Source organism: Somniosus microcephalus, unplaced genomic scaffold (genome assembly GCF_052327205.1).
Source record: "Somniosus microcephalus isolate GS21.2 unplaced genomic scaffold, FLI_Smic_1.0 unresolved_chr4, whole genome shotgun sequence".
NCBI lineage: Eukaryota > Metazoa > Chordata > Chondrichthyes > Squaliformes > Somniosidae > Somniosus > Somniosus microcephalus.
In genome coordinates, this window is record NW_028225182.1 from 46,581,108 (window position 1) to 46,593,975 (window position 12,868).

The 12,868-nt window shown below is 45.0% G+C and overlaps 8 non-coding genes across 8 annotated transcripts; 7 read left to right on the forward strand and 1 right to left on the reverse strand.

Annotated features, from left to right (window-relative positions):
* The first annotated feature begins 1,433 nt into the window (after positions 1 to 1,433).
* On the forward strand, positions 1,434 to 1,506 carry trnav-cac (transfer RNA valine (anticodon CAC)). The gene has a single exon. It is a non-coding gene; the product is annotated as a tRNA-Val (tRNA).
* A 687-nt stretch (positions 1,507 to 2,193) lies between these two features.
* trnal-cag (transfer RNA leucine (anticodon CAG)) lies at positions 2,194 to 2,276 on the forward strand. The gene has a single exon. It is a non-coding gene; the product is annotated as a tRNA-Leu (tRNA).
* A 2,390-nt stretch (positions 2,277 to 4,666) lies between these two features.
* trnak-cuu (transfer RNA lysine (anticodon CUU)) lies at positions 4,667 to 4,739 on the reverse strand. Its single transcript has one exon. It is a non-coding gene; the product is annotated as a tRNA-Lys (tRNA).
* Positions 4,740 to 5,198: 459 nt separating this feature from the next.
* trnav-cac (transfer RNA valine (anticodon CAC)) lies at positions 5,199 to 5,271 on the forward strand. The gene has a single exon. It is a non-coding gene; the product is annotated as a tRNA-Val (tRNA).
* Positions 5,272 to 5,956: 685 nt separating this feature from the next.
* On the forward strand, positions 5,957 to 6,039 carry trnal-cag (transfer RNA leucine (anticodon CAG)). The gene has a single exon. It is a non-coding gene; the product is annotated as a tRNA-Leu (tRNA).
* A 2,932-nt stretch (positions 6,040 to 8,971) lies between these two features.
* On the forward strand, positions 8,972 to 9,043 carry trnaw-cca (transfer RNA tryptophan (anticodon CCA)). The gene has a single exon. It is a non-coding gene; the product is annotated as a tRNA-Trp (tRNA).
* A 567-nt stretch (positions 9,044 to 9,610) lies between these two features.
* Positions 9,611 to 9,684, forward strand: trnav-cac (transfer RNA valine (anticodon CAC)). The gene has a single exon. It is a non-coding gene; the product is annotated as a tRNA-Val (tRNA).
* A 685-nt stretch (positions 9,685 to 10,369) lies between these two features.
* trnal-cag (transfer RNA leucine (anticodon CAG)) lies at positions 10,370 to 10,452 on the forward strand. The gene has a single exon. It is a non-coding gene; the product is annotated as a tRNA-Leu (tRNA).
* Positions 10,453 to 12,868: the final 2,416 nt, after the last annotated feature.

Consider the following 12,868-nt stretch of genomic DNA (forward strand, 5'->3'; position numbering starts at 1 on the left):
CAACTAAGAACAAACGAATTAGGAGCTGGAGTAGCCCATATATTGTGTAAAATGAGATATGGGTAACAGTTAACAGTTAACATGCAAAGCACAAAACCTGCTGACAAGGGTGGTGCTGTTGCTGTTTGGTGAACCGACCGCTACCTAGCAGAAGCTGTACGCCAACTCTCCAACACCTCCTCCTACCTCCACCTGGACCATGACCCCACTACCGAATATCAAGTCACCATTTGCAAGACTGTCACTGACCTCGTATGAGAAGAGATTGAGTAAACTAGGACTGCAGTCTCTTGAATTCGGAAGAATGAGAGGGGATCTCATTAAGCATGCAAAATTATTACAGGGTTTGATCGGTTGGATGCTGGGAGAATGTTTCCCTTGGCTGGGAAGTCTAGAACCAGGGGCCACAGCCTCAGGATAAAGGTTAGGCCATTCAGGACTGAGAGGAGAAGAAATTTCTTCACACAGAGGGTGTTGAATCTTTGGAATTCTCTACCCCAGAGGGCTGTGGAGGCTCAGTCATTGCGTATGTTCAAAACAGAAGTCGGTAGATTTCTGACTGGTAAGGGTATCAAGAGATATGGCAATAGGGCGGTGAATGGAATTGAGGCAGGAGATCAGCCATGATCTCATAGAATCCCCTACAGTTGCTTAAAAATCTGTTCCATTACCTCTTTTTTCCAGTTCTGACGAAAGGTTATCGACCTGAAACGTTAACTCTGTTTCTCTCTTCGCAGAAGCTGCCTGACCTGCTGAGTATCTCCAGCATTTTCTGTTTCAATTCAGATTTCCAGCTTCTGCAGTATTTTCTCAGTTCGCATTTCTTTCATTGTGCAAAACAATGTTATCGCTCAATTAATGACGCTTTGAAAGCAACATAAAGTTTAACAAAATAAATACCGCTCAACCTGGGAGCTCGAACCCACGACCCTGAAATTAAGAGTCTCATGCTTTACCGACTGAGCTAGCCGGGCCTGTTAAAACTGCATTTCATTGTCGCTGATTGCAGTCAGGTACCTGGTGGCTCCGGCCCGGTCACAACAGCATGTCTGAGCCGCGTTTCTGCAAACTGCGAAACAAGTTCTCCAGAAGCCCAAGGTGTATAAGGAACTCAAGCAGCAAAATCCCTTTCATTAACCACAGGGGTTCAGGCAATTTTCTGATCGCAAAGCGCTTTAGTCTTTGTCAATATCTCTTGTCTATTTCCCGGAGATTCCCGATTCTGTCTTTCTCTCTGGCTCTGTTTATTGTGTCTGTGGCCACCTGCGCGTTGATTTTGAAGGAATACCTGTGTTTGTGTCTGCTTGTTACGTTAAACAAATGAGGGCATCAGGTGCCTCTGTGCATGACAATGAGGAATCAGGAGAAGGCAGGAGGAATGAAACAGTGTTTGTGGAACGTGTGCATATAAAAAAAGCGCGGGTTAAGCAGAGGTTTCTGTAGTGTAGCGGTTATCACGTTTGCCTCACACGCGAAAAGTCCCCGGGTCGAGCCCGGGCGGAAACTTTATTTTTCTGTGAAATAAATTTAACAGGTTTCTTGTGTCAGAAGCAACGAACAATTTAAAGCAGACTCCTAAAATGCACGGTGCGTAAATTCTTATAGGGTATAAATCTTCGTCAATGAATAAACTTTCACAAATTATTAAAGTTAAATTACTCAACTTTCGACTGTCCCTTACTGTGAGCATTTCTTTCATTCTGCAAAACAACGCTTTCGGTTAATGAATGTTGATTAAAACAATTAAACCACTAAACTACCAGAACACACATTAAAGAGTTGATCACAATTGCTGATATTTCTTATCTTTTTTCTGGTGTTTTTTCAGCTCTTGGTCCTTTTCAGCTCCTGACTGCGGATATTCTTCTGATTAAACGTGAACAAACTGAAATATCTCGCAGCCCCGGCCTCGGTTAGTACCAACAGATCTAAGCCGCATTTCAGGCCTGAAAACAAACCCATTAATTATTCGCTTTTCTCCAGCTCCAGAGCTCAGATTGTTACTGCCCATCCCTGGAGCTGCAAGATACCAGGAATCCGGGACAAACCTCCCCATACACCGAGCACAAGCTCAGGAAAACCCCGGGGGAGATGATATCCCGGTCACTGAGCCTTCAACAGCATTGAACAAGCACCCGGACGGAAACGTTCTTCATGTGGAAGTGATGAGATGCAAAAAAAGTAACTCAACAAGTCAGGATGGCCGAGCGGTCTAAGGCGCTGCGTTCAGGTCGCAGTCTCCTCTGGAGGCGTGGGTTCGAATCCCACTTCTGACATTCTTTACTTTTAATTACCACGCGGAACTCATTTATTTTCACACCACTGTCAAGCACTTTGGGACATCCCTTAAAAGTGGGATTCAGCAGTTCACCTGCTCCATTCACATAGAAACATAGGAGCAGGAGTAGGCCATTCGGCCACTCGAGCCTGCTCCGCAATTTAATGAGATCATGGCTGATCATCCACATTCAGTACCCTGTCCCTGCTTTCTCCCCATATCCCTTTATCTCTTTAGCCTTAAGAAATATATCTAACTCCTTCTTGAATATATTTAATGAATTGGCCTCAACTGCCTTCTGTGGTACAGAATTCAACAGGTTCACCACTCTCTGGGTGAAGAAATTCCTCCTCATCTCAACCCTATGTGGCTTACCCCTTATCCTTAGACTGTGACTGCTGGTTCTGGATTCCCGCACCATCGGGATCATTCTTCCTGCATCTAGCGTGTCTTGTCCTGTTAGAATTTTGTAAGTTTCAATGAGATCCCCTCTCGTTCTTCTAAACTCTAGCGAATATAAGCCTAATCATCTCAATCTGTCTTCATACGTCATTCCTGCCATCCCATGTATCAGTCTGGAGAATCTTCGCTGCACTCCCTCCATGGCAAGAACATCCTTCCTCAGATAAGGTGACCAAAGCTGCACACAATACTCAAGGTATGGTCTCACTAAGGCCTTGTACAACTGCAGCAAGACATCCTTGCTCCTGTACTCGAAACCTCTCACTGAAAAGGCCAACATTTGCCTTCTTAACCGCCTGCTGCACCTGCAGGCTTACCTTCAGCGATTGGTGCACACGGACACCCAGGTCTCATTGCAGTTCCCCTTTTCCCAATCTATTGACATTCTGATAATAAGCTGTCTTCCTGTTTTTGCCACCAAAGTTGATAACCTCACATTTATCCACATTATACTGCATCTGCCATGCTTCTGCTAAATCACCTAACCTGTCCATATCATACTGGAGGTTCTCTGCATCCTCCTCACAGCACACATGCCAACCCAGCTTTGTGTCGTCTGCAAACTTGGAGTTATTACATCTAGTTCAACCTTCTAGATCATTAATATATATTGTGAATAGCTGGGGTCCTAGCACGTATTCCTGCCCTACCCTACTAGTAACTGCCTGCCACTTGGATAAAGGCCCGTTTAGACATACTCTTTGCTTCCTGTCTGCCAACCAGTTCTCTATCCAAGTCAGTATCTTACACCCGATCCCATGTGCTTTAACTTTGCACACCAATCTATTATGTGGGACCTTATCGAAAGCCTTCTGAAAGTCCAAATACACCACATCCACTGGTTCTCCCTTATCTATTCTACCAGTTACATCCTCAAAAAATTTTAACATTTCCATCTGACCTGGTACTGAAAGTGGAGACGGTTCCACAGTGTAGCAGTTATCACGTTTGCGGAATCATTTTGTTGGAACTTGCTCCTTCTGCTTGTCCAGGGGCGAGATTGCTCTCCTGTGTGAGGAAATAACAGCTAAGAACAAAAGAATTAGGAGCTGGAATAGCCCATATATTGTGTAAAATGAGATATGGGCAACAGTTAACAGTTAACATGCAAAGCACAAAACCTGCTGACAAGGGTGGTGCTGTTGCTGTTTGGCGAACCGACCTCTACCTAGCGGAAGCTGTACGCCAACTCTCCAACACCTCATCCTAACTCCGCCTGGACCATGACCCCACTACCGAATATCAAGTCACCATTTGCAAGACTGTCACTGACCTCGTATGGGAAGAGATTGAGTAAACTAGGCCTGCAATCTCTTGAATTCGGAAGAATGAGAGGGGATCTCATTAAGCATGCAAAATTATTACAGGGTTTGATCGGTTGGATGCTGGGAAAATGTTTCCCTTGGCTGGGGAGTCTAGAACCAGGGGCCACAGCCTCAGGATAAAGGTTAGGCCATTCAGGACTGAGAGGAGAAGAAATTTCTTCACACAGAGGGTGGTGAATCTTTGGAATTCTCTACCCCAGAGGGCTGTGGAGGCTCAGTCATTGGCTATGTTCAAAACAGAAGTCGGTAGATTTCTGACTGGTAAGGGCTTCAAGGGATATGGCGATAGGGCCGGTGAATGGAATTGAGGCAGGAGATCAGCCATGATCTCATAGAATCCCCTACACTTGCTTAAAAATCTGTCCCATTACCTCTTTTTACCAGTTCTGACGAAAGGTTATCGACCTGAAACGTTAACTCTGTTTCTCTCTTCGCAGAAGCTGCCTGACCTGCTGAGTATCTCCAGCATTTTCTGTTTCAATTCAGATTTCCAGCATCTGCAGTGTTTTCTCAGTTCGCATTTCTTTCATTGTGCAAAACAAGGTTATCGCTCAATTAATGACGCTTTGAAAGCAACATAAAAGTTTAACCAAATAAATACCGCCCAACGTGGGGCTCGAACCCACGACCCTGAGATTAAGAGTCTCATGCTCTACCGACTGAGCTAGCCGGGCCTGCTAGAGCTGTATTTCATTGTCGCTGATTGCATTCAGGTACCTGGTGGCTCCGGCCCGGTCACAACAGCATGTCTGAGCCGCGTTTCTGCAAACTGCGAAACAAGTTCTCCAGAAGCCCAAGGCATATAAGGAACTCAAGCAGCAAAATCCCTTTCATTAACCACAGGGGTTCAGGCAATTTTCTGATCGCAAAGCGCTTTAGTCTTTGTCAATATCTCTTGTCTATTTCCCGGAGATTCCCGATTCTGTCTTTCTCTCTGGCTCTGTTTATTGTGTCTGTGGCCACCTGCGGGATGATTTTGAAGGGATACCTGTGTTTGCGTCTGCTTGTTACGTTAAACAAATGAGGGCATCAGGCGCTTCTGTGCATGACAATGAGGAACGAGGAGAAGGCAGGAGGAATGAAACAGTGTTTGTGGAACGTGTGCATATAAAAAAAGCGCGGGTTAAGCAGAGGTTTCTGTAGTGTAGCGGTTATCACGTTTGCCTCACACGCGAAAAGTCCCCGGGTCGAGCCCGGGCGGAAACTTTATTTTTCTGTGAAATAAATTTAACAGGTTTCTTGTGTCAGAAGCAACGAACAATTTAAAGCAGACTCCTAAAATACACGGTGCGTAAATTCTTATAGGGTATAAATCTTCGTCAATGAATAAACTTTCACAAATTATTAAAGTTAAATTACTCAACTTTCGACTGTCCCTTACTGTGAGCATTTCTTTCATTCTGCAAAACAACGCTTTCGGTTAATGAATGTTGATTAAAACAATTAAACCACTAAACTACCAGAACACACATTAAAGAGTTGATCACAATTGCTGATATTTCTTATCTTTTTTCTGGTGTTTTTTCAGCTATTGGTCCTTTTCAGCTCCTGACTGCGGATATTCTTCTGATTAAACGTGAACAAACTGAAATATCTCGCAGCCCCGGCCTCGGTTAGTACCAACAGATCTAAGCCGCATTTCAGGCCTGAAAACAAACCCATTAATGATTCGCTTTTCTCCAGCTCCAGAGCTCAGATTGTTACTGCCCATCCCTGGAGCTGCAAGATACCAGGGATCCGGGACAAACCTCCCCATACACCGAGCACAAGCTCAGGAAAACCCCGGGGGAGATGATATCCCGGTCACTGAGCCTTCAACAGCATTGAACAAGTACCCGGACGGAAACGTTCTTCATGTGGAAGTGATGAGATGCAAAAATTAACTCAACAAGTCAGGATGGCCGAGCGGTCTAAGGCGCTGCGTTCAGGTCGCAGTCTCCTCTGGAGGCGTGGGTTCGAATCCCACTTCTGACAGTGTTTACTTTTAATTACCACGCGGAACTCATTTATTTTCACACCACTGTCAAGCACTTTGGGACATCCCTTAAAAGTGGGATTCAGCAGTTCACCTGCTCCATTCACATAGAAACATAGAAGATAGGAGCAGGAGTAGGCCATTCGGCCACTCGAGCTTGCGCCGCAATTTAATGAGATCATGGCTGATCATCCACATTCAGTACCCTGTCCCTGCTTTCTCCCCATATCCCTTTATCTCTTTAGCCTTAAGAAATATATCTAACTCCTTCTTGAATATATTTAATGAATTGGCCTCAACTGCCTTCTGTGGTACAGAATTCAACAGGTTCACCACTCTCTGGGTGAAGAAATTCCTCCTCATCTCAACCCTATGTGGCTTACCCCTTATCCTTAGACTGTGACTGCTGGTTCTGGATTCCCGCACCATCGGGATCATTCTTCCTGCATCTAGCGTGTCTTGTCCTGTTAGAATTTTGTAAGTTTCAATGAGATCCCCTCTCGTTCTTCTAAACTCTAGCGAATATAAGCCTAATCATCTCAATCTGTCTTCATACGTCATTCCTCCCATCCCATGTATCAGTCTGGAGAATCTTCGCTGCACTCCCTCCATGGCAAGAACATCCTTCCTCAGATAAGGTGACCAAAGCTGCACACAATACTCAAGGTATGGTCTCACTAAGGCCTTGTACAACTGCAGCAAGACATCCTTGCTCCTGTACTCGAAACCTCTCACTGAAAAGGCCAACATTTGCCTTCTTAACCACCTGCTGCACCTGCAGGCTTACCTTCAGCGATTGGTGCACACGGACACCCAGGTCTCATTGCAGTTCCCCTTTTCCCAATCTATTGACATTCTGATAATAAGCTGTCTTCCTGTTTTTGCCACCAAAGTTGATAACCTCACATTTATCCACATTATACTGCATCTGCCATGCTTCTGCTAAATCACCTAACCTGTCCATATCATACTGGAGGTTCTCTGCATCCTCCTCACAGCACACATGCCAACCCAGCTTTGTGTCGTCTGCAAACTTGGAGTTATTACATCTAGTTCAACCTTCTAGATCATTAATATATATTGTGAGTAGCTGGGGTCCTAGCACGTATCCCTGCCCTACCCCACTAGTAACTGCCTGCCACTTGGATAAAGGCCCGTTTAGACATACTCTTTGCTTCCTGTCTGCCAACCAGTTCTCTATCCAAGTCAGTATCTTACACCCGATCCCATGTGCTTTAACTTTGCACGCCAATCTATTATGTGGGACCTTATCGAAAGCCTTCTGAAAGTCCAAATACACCACATCCACTGGTTCTCCCTTATCTATTCTACCAGTTACAGCCTCAAAAATTTTTAACATTTCCATCTGACCTGGTACTGAAAGTGGAGACGGTTCCACAGTGTAGCAGTTATCACGTTTGCGGAATCATTTTGTTGGAACTTGCTCCTTCTGCTTGTCCAGGGGCGAGATTGCTCTCCTGTGTGAGGAAATAACAACTAAGAACAAAAGAATTAGGAGCTGGAATATCCCATATATTGTATAAAATGAGATATGGGTAACAGTTAACAGTTAACATGCAAAGCACAAAACCTGCTGACAAGGGTGGTGCTGTTGCTGTTTGGCGAACCGACCTCTACCTAGCGGAAGCTGTACGCCAACTCTCCAACACCTCATCCTACCTCCGCCTGGACCATGACCCCACTACCGAATATCAAGTCACCATTTGCAAGACTGTCACTGACGTCGTATGAGAAGAGATTGAGTAAACTAGGCCTGCAATCTCTTGAATTCGGAAGAATGAGAGGGGATCTCATTAAGCATGCAAAATTATTACAGGGTTTGATCGGTTGGATGCTGGGAAAATGTTTCCCTTGGCTGGGGAGTCTAGAACCAGGGGCCACAGCCTCAGGATAAAGGTTAGGCCATTTAGGACTGAGAGGAGAAGAAATTTCTTCACACAGAGGGTGGTGAATCTTTGGAATTCTCTACCCCAGAGGGCTGTGGAGGCTCAGTCATTGGGTATGTTCAAAACAGAAGTCGGTAGATTTCTGACTGGTAAGGGCATCAAGAGATATGGCGATAGGGCCGGTGAATGGAATTGAGGCAGGAGATCAGCCATGATCTCATAGAATCCCCTACACTTGCTTAAAAATCTGTTCCATTACCTCTTTTTTCCAGTTCTGACGAAAGGTTATCGACCTGAAACGTTAACTCTGTTTCTCTCTTCGCAGAAGCTGCCTGACCTGCTGAGTATCTCCAGCATTTTCTGTTTCAATTCAGATTTCCAGCTTCTGCAGTATTTTCTCAGTTCGCATTTCTTTCATTGTGCAAAACAAGGTTATCGCTCAATGAATGACGCTTTGAAAGCAACATAAAAGTTTAACAAAATAAATACCGCCCAACGTGTGAGCTCGAACCCACGACCCTGAGATTAAGAGTCTCATGTTCGACCGACTGAGCTAGCCGCGCCTGTTAAAACTGCATTGCATTGTCGCTGATTGCAGTCAGGTACCTGGTGGCTCCGGCCCGGTCACAACAGCATGTTTGAGCCGCATTTCTGCAAACTACGAAACAAGTTCTCCAGAAGCCCAAGGCGTATAAGGAACTCAAGCAGCAATAATCCCTTTCATTAACCACAGGGGTTCAGGCAATTTTCTGATCGCAAAACGCTTTAGTCCTTGTCAATATATCTTGTCTATTTCCCGGAGATTCCCGATTCTGTCTTTCTCTCTGCCTCTGTTTATTGTGTCTGTGGCCACCTGCCGGTTGATTTTGAAGGAATATCTGTGTTTGTGTCTGCTTGTTACGTTAAACAAATGAGGGCATCAGGCGCCTCTGTGCATGACACTGAGGAATCAGGAGAAGGCAGGAGGAATGAAACAGTGTTTGTGGAACGTGTGTATACAAAAACAGCGCGGTTTCGATTGTAGGATCTCGTGGCGCAACGGTAGCGCGTCTGACTCCAGATCAGAAGGCTGCGTGTTCAAATCACGTCGGGGTCACTGTTTTTCCGGGTAATTCCAGAATTATTGTTTTCTTTGCCGTTTCACAATAACCAGACACTTGCTCCAAAGACTGTCACACTCTTTCCCCAGTGTCAGGGAGAGAAGCGCCACAATTCCTCATTTATTTAATGTGACAAAACACAAGCACAGGCATTCGCTCAAAATCAACCTGCAGGTGGTCACACAGAATAAACAGAGCCAGAGAGACAGGCAGAATCGGGAAACACCGGCAAATAGACGAGAGATATTGACAAGGTGAGAAAGCGCTTTGCGATCAGAAAATTGCCTGAATCCCTGTGGTTAATGAAAGGGCTTTTGAAGCTTGATTTCCTTACACACCTTGGAATTCAGGTGAACCTGGTTCATGGTTTGCAGAACAAGTTAAACGCCTGGGTTAAACCAGAGGGAAGGAAATTCGACAGTTTAATGAGTTTGAAAGGAACATTTTTGACTTGTGCAGTTCGGTCAGAGAAATGCCAGTGAAAGGAAATCATTGCAGAAACAGCGATTCTGTAGTGTCCCTTCTGTCTGAACAGTGCTTTCTCGATGCTCAATTCAGCAGAGGTTTCCGTAGTATAGCGGTTATCACGTTCGCCTCACACGCGAAAAGTCCCCGGTTCGAGCCCGGGGGTGAAACATTATCTTTCTGTGAAATAAATTTAACAGATTTCTTGTGTCAGAAACAACGAACAATTTAAAGCAGACTCCTAAAATACACAGTGCGTAAATTCTGATAGGGTATAAATCTTCGTCAATGAATAAACTTTCACAAATTATTAAAGTTAAATTACTCAACTTTCGACTGTCCCTTACTGTGAGCATTTATTTCATTCTGCAAAACAACGCTTTCGGTTAATGAATGTTGATTAAAACAATTAAACCACTAAACTACCAGAACACACATTAAAGAATTGATCACAATTGCTGATATTTCTTATCTTTTTTCTGGTGTTTTTTCAGCTCTTGGTCCTTTTCAGCTCCTGACTGCGGATATTCCTCTGATTAAACGTGAACAAACTGAAATATCTCGCAGCCCCGGCCTCGGTTAATACCAACAGATCTAAGCCGCATTTCAGGCCCGAAAACAAACCCATTAATTATTCGCTTCTCCCCAGCTCCAGAGCTCAGATTGATACTGCCCATCCCTGGAGCTGCAAGATAATAGGGACCCGGGACAAACCTCCCCATACACCGAGCACAAGCTCAGGAAAACCCCGGGGGAGATGATATCCCGGTCACTGAGCCTTCAACAGCATTGAACAAGCACCCGGACGGAAACGTTCTTCATGTGGAAGTGATGAGATGCAGAAATTAATGGAGCAAGTCAGGATGGCCGAGCGGTCTAAGGCGCTGCGTTCAGGTCGCAGTCTCCTCTGGAGGCGTGAGTTCGAATCCCACTTCTGACAGTCTTTACTTTGAATTACCAAGCGGAACTCATTTATTTTCACACCACTGTCAAGCACTTTGGGACATCCCTTAAAAGTGGGATTCAGCAGTTCACCTGCTCCATTCACATAGAAACATGGAAAATAGGAGCAGGAGTAGGCCATTCGGCCCGTCGAGCCTGCTCCGCCATTTAATGAGATCATGGCTGATCATCCACATTCAGTACCCTGTCCCTGCTTTCTCCCCATATCCCGTTATCTCTTTAGCCTTAAGAAATATATCTAACTCCTTCTTGAATATATTTAATGAATTGGCCTCAACTGCCTTCTGTGGTACAGAATTCAACAGGTTCACCACTCTCTGGGTGAAGAAATTCCTCCTCATCTCAGCCCTAAGTGGCTTACCCCTTATCCTTAGTCTGTGACCGCTGGTTCTGGATTCCCGCACCATCGGGATCATTCTTCCTGCATCTAGTGTGTCTAGTCCTGTTAGAATTTTGTAAGTTTCAATGAGATCCCCTCTCGTTCTTCTAAACTCTCGCGAATATAAGCCAAATCATCTCAATCTGTCTTCATACGTCATTCCTGCCATCCCATGTATCAGTCTGGTGAATCTTCGCTGCACTCCCTCCATGGCAAGAACATCCTTCCTCAGATAAGGTGACCAAAGCTGCACACAATACTCAAGGTATGGTCTCACCAAGGCCTTGTACAACTGCAGCAAGTCATCCTTGCTCCTGTACTCGAAACCTCTCACTATAAAGGCCAACATTTGCCTTCTTAACCACCTGCTGCACCTGCATGCTTACCTTCAGCGATTGGTGTACACGGACACCCAGGTCTCATTGCAGTTCCCCTTTTCCCAATCTATTGACATTCTGATAATAAGCTGTCTTCCTGTTTTTGCCACCAAAGTTGATAACCTCACATTTATCCACATTATACTGCATCTGCCATGCTTCTGCTAAATCACCTAACCTGTCCATATCATACTGGAGTTTCTCTGCATCCTCCTCACAGCACACATGCCCACCCAGCTTTGTGTCGTCTGCAAACTTGGAGTTATTATATCTAGTTCAACCTTCTAGATCATTAATATATATTGTGAGTAGCTGGGGTCCTAGCACTTATCCCTGCCCTACCCCACGAGTAACTGCCTGCCACTTGGAAAAATACCCGTTTAGACATACTCTTTGCATCCTGTCTGCCAACCAGTTCTCTATCCAAGTCAGTACCTTACCCCCGATCCCATGTGCTTTTACTTTGCACACCAATCTCTTATGTGGGACCTTATCGAAAGCCTTCTGAAAGTCCAAATACACCACATCCACTGGTTCTCCCTTATCTATTCTACCAGTTACATCCTCAAAAAATTTTAACATTTCCATCTGACCTGGTACTGAAAGTGGAGACGGTTCCACAGTGTAGCTGTTATCACGTTTGCGGAACCATTTGGTTGGAACTTGCTCCTTCTGCTTGTCCAGGGGCGAGATTGCTCTCCTGTGTGAGGAAATAACAACTAAGAACAAACGAATTAGGAGCTGGAGTAGCCCATATATTGTGTAAAATGAGATATGGGTAACAGTTAACAGTTAACATGCAAAGCACAAAACCTGCTGACAAGGATGGTGCTGTTGCTGTTTGGTGAACCGACCGCTACCTAGCAGAAGCTGTACGCCAACTCTCCAACACCTCCTCCTACCTCCACCTGGACCATGACCCCACTACCGAATATCAAGTCACCATTTGCAAGACTGTCACTGACCTCGTATGAGAAGAGATTGAGTAAACTAGGACTGCAGTCTCTTGAATTCGGAAGAATGAGAGGGGATCTCATTAAGCATGCAAAATTATTACAGGGTTTGATCGGTTGGATGCTGGGAGAATGTTTCCCTTGGCTGGGAAGTCTAGAACCAGGGGCCACAGCCTCAGGATAAAGGTTAGGCCATTCAGGACTGAGAGGAGAAGAAATTTCTTCACACAGAGGGCGGTGAATCTTTGGAATTCTCTACCCCATAGGGCTGTGGAGGCTCAGTCATTGCGTATGTTCAAAACAGAAGTCGGTAGATTTCTGACTGGTAAGGGCATCAAGAGATATGGCAATAGGGCCGGTGAATGGAATTGAGGCAGGAGATCAGCCATGATCTCATAGAATCCCCTACAGCTGCTTAAAAATCTGTTCCATTACCTCTTTTTTCCAGTTCTGACGAAAGGTTATCGACCTGAAACGTTAACTCTGTTTCTCTCTTCGCAGAAGCTGCCTGACCTGCTGAGTATCTCCAGCATTTTCTGTTTCAATTCAGATTTCCAGCTTCTGCAGTATTTTCTCAGTTCGCATTTCTTTCATTGTGCAAAACAAGGTTATCGCTCAATAAATGACGCTTTGAAAGCAACATAAAAGTTTAACAAAATAAATACCGCCCAACGTGGGAGCTCG